The following is a 7,982-nucleotide window of genomic DNA, read 5'->3' on the forward strand; positions in this document are numbered from 1 at the left end:
ACAGGAATACTTTCTGTGGAGAATTTTACACTGGGATTGAAGGACAATGAACAGAGGAAAGCATCCATCAAAAATACTTCAACACTACAAGCACCATGCTATTTCAAATGGCAAAAGAGTTGTTTAGGAAAAAAAAAGATGCTACTCACCTTATCATGAAAAATGGCTCTGATCACATCAGAAATGAGTACAGAGTTTTGTGTTCTCTGTGTGTTGGATGGATTGCTGTTATACAACTCATCACTGAAAAGATCCTGCCACCCTAAAAAGCCTTCTCTCCGTTCAGTTTATCCATTAAGAAAGATACTTTATATTTTGTTGATCTTGAATCCATTTGGCTGTTAGAGAACTAAAAGAGAGTGACAAAATTCACTGCTTGATTTGGCTGAACCTTATCTGCGGTAACATTTTATATAATTGCCCAGCAGCTGGTAGGAGTTGGAGGGAGCAGAAGTTTTAGGTAGCTGGAAAAGGCACGAACTGAAGTCTTAGCAACACGTAAAGAATTTTCAGAAATTTGTCTTATTAAAAAATTACCTGATATGCAAATACAAAGTTATACATCTTAAAAAGAATAACCAGAATTTCCATTCTTCCAGTGTTTTATTATGCTTTTTCTAACTGCATGTCCAGCAAGAGCTATTGGGACCTACTTCTCCCTTAAAAATAAATTAATAATGTAACAGATTGAAAGTAGGATTTATGAAGAAATTTTTCAGCTCTTTGGACTTTATTCTTGTTGAATTATTAGTGCACATTCTATTTCTTCCTCTTGGATATGTATTTATGAGATGCTGGCTATTCACTGAGTCAGTGGCCAGATTTTAATTGGCTTTTAGGTAAAAATATTGAACAATTAGTGAAGGAAACCTGCCTTTCCCTGCATGTTATAACTTATTTAATTTTAATTTTATTAAATTTTAATTTTTATTTTAATTTTTACTTTTTATAGCTAAACTAACAGCAGAGGGAAGGTTGAATTTCTCAGCAGACTGATTTACTCGAAGTGCGACCACAGAGTATTGATTTACCTTTGATGCAGGGTGAAAGCTGAATCACTTAAAAAACCAGCTCACATGCTAGTGCAAAAGATGTCTCTAATGCTGTCCTGCTTAACTGTTGATTTTCAGACCTCTTGGAAAGGGTTTCAAGGTAAATTCTTCCTGCTGGAGGTGCCGATGCAGCAGCAGAGGTTTTGCAGAGCTTGTTTGTTGAACAGAACTGGCTGAGCCACCTCCATGTGCGGGACCAGGTATTTGAGAGCCTTACAGTGAGGAATGGTGATGCAGAGAGGTCTTCCCCACTGAACCACATCAGGAAGTTTGCGGCAAAGAGTGGTACAAATGAAATTTTAGGTGTTAGAAGTGGTAACGTTTGCAGCTGTAAATGGTCTGCTCTTGTTCATGGAGGTTACGTATCTGATGCAAAACCTTTTGCTGGCTTTGGTAGGAACATTTTCAGCAGTTTCAGTGTCCACAGCTCTGCTCTGGGAACAGCCTTTACAGTGCTGAGCCCTTCTGGTTTTTCCAGTGGTTTCTGTGTGCCAGTTATGGCACATGAAGATCATAGAATTTAATTTCATTTGGATGCAACCATTACATAAGTATAATACAAAGTATTCTTTGTTCATTGAAATTGAGAGCGATGTCAGTGCATAAATTCAGTGTATAAATGACTAAGAACTGAATGGTTTTGCCACTTGTAGCAGTGTGCTATGAGTAAATGTCAGGTGTTTCAGCTAGCTCATTTAGGTGATGTATGATCCTTCACAACCAATATGTGTGTCTGGGGAGTTCAGTGTTTATTCTGCTCTGTAACAATTTCAAAGCTAGTACTTGAGACTCTAAAACAAGTATCTTCATTTAATGAAATGACCTTTAGTTACAGAATATTTTTCAACTTGTTATAAATGCTGAAAAACATAGAGACAAGTGTGTATTACAAATGTATAACTCTTAATAAGTAGTTTGTGGAAAAAACACCGTATGCAACACCATTTCCAGTGCAGATGACCCTTCTGTTTTATACCAGTTACTTTCCTTGAGGGCTGAAGTGAAATTTCAATCCTGTGTTAAGTAAGCTGACATATTTACCATTTTTTCCCAAAGGTTCCTATTTCTGGTTGTGACTGGAGAAACAACTACTACAGAATCTAAAGTAGTGGTATATGTTTATCGTGAGAGATTAACGGCAAAACCAATAAAACATGTAGAGGACTGTAAGCTGGCAATACACAGCTGGGGTTGTAACAAAGGCAGCATTTCACTTAGCTTTACTTTAGTGGAATAGTGTACGGAATCTGTAGCATAGAAAGTCTGACAGAGCAATGGAAACTGGCCATGCTCTTCCTTTGTACAAGGGACCCACGTAAAGAATAGCATGGTGATGGCAGGAATTGGTAAGTAGCTCAAGGGGATGACAGACCAGTGTTCCAACAGGCTTTGACAACCAGATTGAGGTTTAAACTGGATGGTTTAAACTAGGGAAGCCTCCTCCTGCTTGCCATAGGAGGCTGACCACGGATGGCACAGGGCAGGACAGTGGTACATTGCAGTAAGATGCTCAGAGAGCATCTGTACCAAAAGCTTCTTCACACCCCCTGCAGCCTCTTACATCTGTTTATCCCCACCCCCAACCATGCCCTCCAAAGGTGATCCCTGTGCCTGCCACCTCTCCACCTGCTGAGCAGATGTGCTTTTTATGCAGCAGATACTGCTGCATGCTTCATACTTGGTACAGGGACTGAGAATTATTAAAAAAAAATAAAATATTTGGGGCTTGTTGCCAATGCTCATTAAGAAGTTTTCATTTTTTATTAAAAGATGCAGCATTATAAGGCCATGCTCTTTAAAATATTGGTGTTACAAGTACTGTGCAGTGCCTAGAGGCTGAAAAACGCAACATCTAAGCAGCCTGTTCACACCCAAGTATCTGAGTAATTTCCAGAAAGGCTCACTAGCAGTCCAGGACAGATGGTACAAAGGTTCCTTCCTAATCCTCTCTGTGATATGTTAAAAATAATTCAGAAAAGCCACACAGATCCCTCAGAGTGATGACAGAAGCCTCTGCTCATTTGCAAAGAGGAGACCTTTAGTGCAGAGACCAGTGCAGTGGGTCCTCAGCTTCCCAAAGCTGCTGACAGTGCAGTAAAATGGCATCAATTTTAGAAATCTTAACCATGTTTGCAAACTGTAAGCAGGTTTTCTTATCTGCAGAGGGGAAGAGCTAAGGACTGTCTTTTTTCCAAGCCAGTTCCATTTTCTCAGCTGAAAAGCAAACAGTTCTGGTAAAGAAATGCCACCCTGGGACTGGAAAAACCGCAGTCAGAACAAACGCAGTTGGGAACAGATTTTGTTTGATGCAATTTTCAGTTTCTTCCATTTTGTTTCCCCCCAAGGGAAAGGAAAAGGCTGACTGTGGGCACACCACTGCAGTCAGGAGATGCTTTGCTGGTGTGTTACATGTCGAAGAAATGAACCCTTTGCATTCCAAACCTCAGCCTGCTGAGGACAGTGGGCACGGAAAAGTCAGGATTTCCCTCTGGCTTGCTGTGCCATGCCAGAAGTGCCCTTCCTCACCATGCAGAGGATGGAGATGGCTGCCCTGATCCCCCTGAAGCTGGTCACACTGCCTGGGGAGGAGCCAGGAGTGGGCACTGTGGGGAAGGGCCCTGGACAGGTACCCTCTTTCCATAGGAGGACATTCCCTGGCTCCCACCAGCACATGTACTCCTTTGGACCCCAGAGGATGCTGCAAGAGTGCAACACCCTGTCATACCTGATTTAGAGGGGAGTCAAATGAAAGACAGAAAGTGTGGTTTAGCTTAATCACAGCTATGTGTTGTGCATCGAATTCCCAAAACATCCGCACTACAGCAATATCCTTTTAAGCATCACAGCTATTGGAAAATAGCAATTTAATCCCACAGGTAGCATTGGTATTTCATGTTTATAGCTCTCTCCAGCTCCCTCTAGGCAGGGAACAAAATTTTGCTCTTACAAATGACTGTACCATTGCGTTGTTATCAGCTTGTACCATTACATACATAGTTACTAATTACACAGTTATCAGTTTGCTTTAATAGGAGGCTTATGTGGTAATAATGAGACCCAGAAGTGATTGTACATCATACATAACGTTCACGTGATGCAAAGAGCTGCACAGGTATCTAACTAAATATATTATATTCAGGAGCAATAAATAACATTATGAATTTTCTAAGCCTTTTTGTTTGTTGATTTTTGTGGTGTATGGCCCAGGCATTTTCAAATTTCTAAAGTCTTAGTTACTTATAAGGACTTTTTTGTAGTGGTCTAAAGAACCCTTACAGTCAGTTTTTGTAATTATTCCTGAACTTGAAAAGAGATAGCTACAATTTTTAACTCATTGAGTAGTTCTTATGGTAATAAAGAGACTAATTAAGTAGAGTGAAATACAGAATAAATCACAGAATTATTTACAGTTGGAAAAGATCTCCAAGATCACTGAGTCCAACTATTAACCTAACACCACTAAACCATGCCCCTAAGCACTACATCTACATATTTTTTTAACACTTGCAGTAACAGTGATTTCACCACTTCCCTGGGCAGCCTCTTCCAGTGCCTGACCACCCCTTCAGTGAAGAAATTTCTCCTATTATCCAATCTAGTCCATGAAGAACAGCAAAGCTGATCACATGTACTCCATACCAGAAGATATCAACTTTGTAGAATTAAACAAAACCACCACCCCAACCTGATAGAAATAACCAAGAAAACAAGCTGGGTCAAGATGAAGTTACTTACCTCCAAATTCATGCCACAGCTTGACTATCATCACTATTCAAATAAATTTAGCCAAGCAGGTTTCATCCTGCAGAGTTTGGGATTTTCTCTCAGAAGACATGTGAGTTATTCATCACCCATGAGATACAAAGACTTGCTGCAGGAAGAGCAGAAGAGACAGCAGTTCCAGCCTGTGTGTGACCTGCTCTGCCTGGTCCGCATGACAGAGGAAAAGCACCGCACTTCCCAGTGACAGGCAAGAACTGACTGCGAGCCAGCTTTAGTTTCTTAATTTGCACTTAGCATTTGAAGACACTCTGGGATTTAAATGATCTCCCAGATTCCCCTTCCAGTTCTCTAAAAGTTGTCTCAGATGTTCCTTTACTCTCCCTATGAGATTGATTTTTGCATGGACTTTTAGAGTTCATCCTATTTTTGAGATGGGTGGAATTATATTTTGGCCTATAAACTTGCTGAAAATTGGTTTCAAAATAACTATGCTCATTGCAGGATGTCAGTAACATCTAAATAGCTTTTACGGAATTGCCTCTAACTTTAAGTACCCCCTCGGCACTCCAGGTTGATATTCCTCGCTTGTTTTGTCTCACTTTTAGTGAGTTGCTGTTGTGATATACAGTAAAATTCCTACAACAGTTCAACATTAGGGATCAAACTAGTAAATTCCTGTAACATGTCCCCTGTCATCAAATTTTTGGGTTGGTTTTGGTTTTTTTTAGCTCTGAAAGCCATTAGCCAGTCTTTAAATGTCTGTCAGCACACAAGTCCATATGCCCTCAATGTGGCTCCTGTTAAAAAGAGGGTATGTAGATGTCAAAGAAACAACCATTAGAGCGCCTCTTGTTTTGGGAGCCAGGTGCAGCTTTGCAGAGCCCGTGTGAACAGTGAAAAAGAAGAGAAAATAGAGAAGGTAATTCCATCTGATTTACTTGTCCTGGAGCATCTCTGCTTGGTGGGCGGCCGTGTCTGGACTAGCACACAGAATCACAGAATCCCAGAATATGCTGAGTTGGAAGGGACCCACAAGAATCACTGAGTCCAACTCCTGGCCCTGCACAGGACCATCCTCAAGAGTCACACCATGTGCCCAAGAGTATCATCCAAAAGCTTCTTGAACTCTTTCAGGCTTGATGCTGGGACCACTTCCCTAGGGAGCCTGTTCCAGTGCCCAGCCATCCTCTAGGTGAAGAACTTTTTCTGATATCCAACCTCAACTTCCCCTGACACAGTTCTAGACGTTCTCTTGGGACCTGTTACTGGTCACCACAGAGAAGAGATCAGTGCTTGCTCCTCCTCTTCCCCTCACAAGAAAGTTGTAACTGCAGTGAGGTCTCCCCTGAGTCTCCTTCAGGCTGAACAGACCAAGTGACCTCAGCCTCTCCTCATACAGCTTCCCCTCACGGCCCTTCACCATCTTCACTGTCCTCCTTTGGCCACTCTCCAATAGCTTAATATCTTATATATGCATTACTGTGGAAAATCCAAGGGATTTAGTTATGTCCTAATGACAACCAGAAGAGGCTGCTCATGGATCTGAATGGCCAGGGATGGGGTCACATGGCCACCTTCTTTGCTCCTTCAGCACAGAACTTTAATAATCATAAACCAAAAGGGATGTTCTTCCGCATTGCTCTGAAACCTGTCTGATGACTATCTTAGGAATGCCTTGATCCTCCACTCCAAGGCTTAAATTCTATGACATTAAAATAACTTTAGTCTGGGAGAGTCTCACTTTCTGGTATGGATATGTAAGGGCTTTTTTAAGGGCAATCTATTAAGCTTAAAATTAGTCATTTTTTGAAACTTCAGAGCTGCTTTCAAATACTGCAGATAATCTATTTACTGTAGCAATGTGATCAGACACACTTCATGCTTTGATCTGCAAAAGAGCCTGGTACAGATTTCGTGTACTGTCATCATACTCATACTGATCATGTGCCCACAAGGAACAGGTGCATGTTTGTTCCTAACTACACTGCCGTACACAGCCACTTAGGAGAAGGTAAAGGCCCAGGTTCCGTATCCGTGTTGTCCAGAGATGCATATTACAGATAAAATGTGGGTAGGCCTTACTGTTAAAAGGTGTTATGCTGTCCTCTGAGCATCTGACCATGACCAGAGTGCATGAGCTGTTTGGCTGGAGCAGTGGCTCTGGACAGTGTTCCAGAGAACACTGGGTACCCCAAAGAATCTGCAACTGATGGTTGCTCTTTTTTCCACTGTGGCCCTAGTTCCTTTTCTAGCTGCTTCCTAGTTCCTTCTCTGCAGAAAGAGACTGTCCTGGCACACACACTCCCTATTCCTGTCATCTTTGTTTTCTTTTGCAGTACTGCTGAGAGGTCAGTCAGATTGTATTCTCATGTCTCAGAGGTTTTGTCCGTTATATTTTTGTGGGTTTTCCTTTTTTTTTTTTTTTTTTTTTTTTTTTTTTTTTTTTTTTTTTTTTTTTTTTTTTGCTTAAGATCAAGGAGTTGAAATAAAAACCAGAATAAGTCATTGCTACATTAACTCTGGTCTCCATAGCAACAATGATAAATGTTTCCCTTACTCAGTTTTACAATTCCAATCCTGTAGTCTCACCTGAGGCTTGAGTGAACAGCAAGAGGTTAAAACATCTCATAACTTACTTGCTCATTGCAGTTTTAAAAGCAGGCTACTGGAGTGAGTAGCATGGGCCAAATGAGACCCAAAAAACTTTCCTGAGCTCTGGGAGGAGAGACACAGGCTTGGGAACAGCAGGTAGGAAATAGCACATTTACCTCTGCAGGACTTAACACCACTGTGGGATCAGGAAGGCAACATGGTACTAAATCCCCTGAAAATATGGGGCTGCGTTGCTGTATTTGTGCCAACATCAAAGCAATTGTCCCAAGTTACTCTTATGAACCTGCCACAGGCATGCAGAGTGCACTCTGCACACAGGCAATGCCGCCTCCTGCAGTAGACAAATGGAGTTTACCAGGACAGACTGAGGAACTTTGAGCCTGAGAAAGACTGGACCCCACAGTCCCAGCCAATGTCTGGCACCAAGACCTCTGCTGTGGCTTTGGTGCTCTGAGTGATGGATCAGCACTTGGCAGAGGCCTCTTCAGGTGAAAGTACATTAAAGTATCAAGAGATGCTTGGTAGACCTCCCTGTTTTTTTGTAAAGCAGATCTTCTTTCCCTGCCTGCCAGTCTCCTGGGCAGGAGTTGCCAG

This window comes from Empidonax traillii, unplaced genomic scaffold (assembly GCF_003031625.1).
Source record: "Empidonax traillii isolate 1590-97213 ecotype Southwest subspecies unplaced genomic scaffold, ASM303162v1 scaffold30:size3273891, whole genome shotgun sequence".
Lineage (NCBI taxonomy): Eukaryota > Metazoa > Chordata > Aves > Passeriformes > Tyrannidae > Empidonax > Empidonax traillii.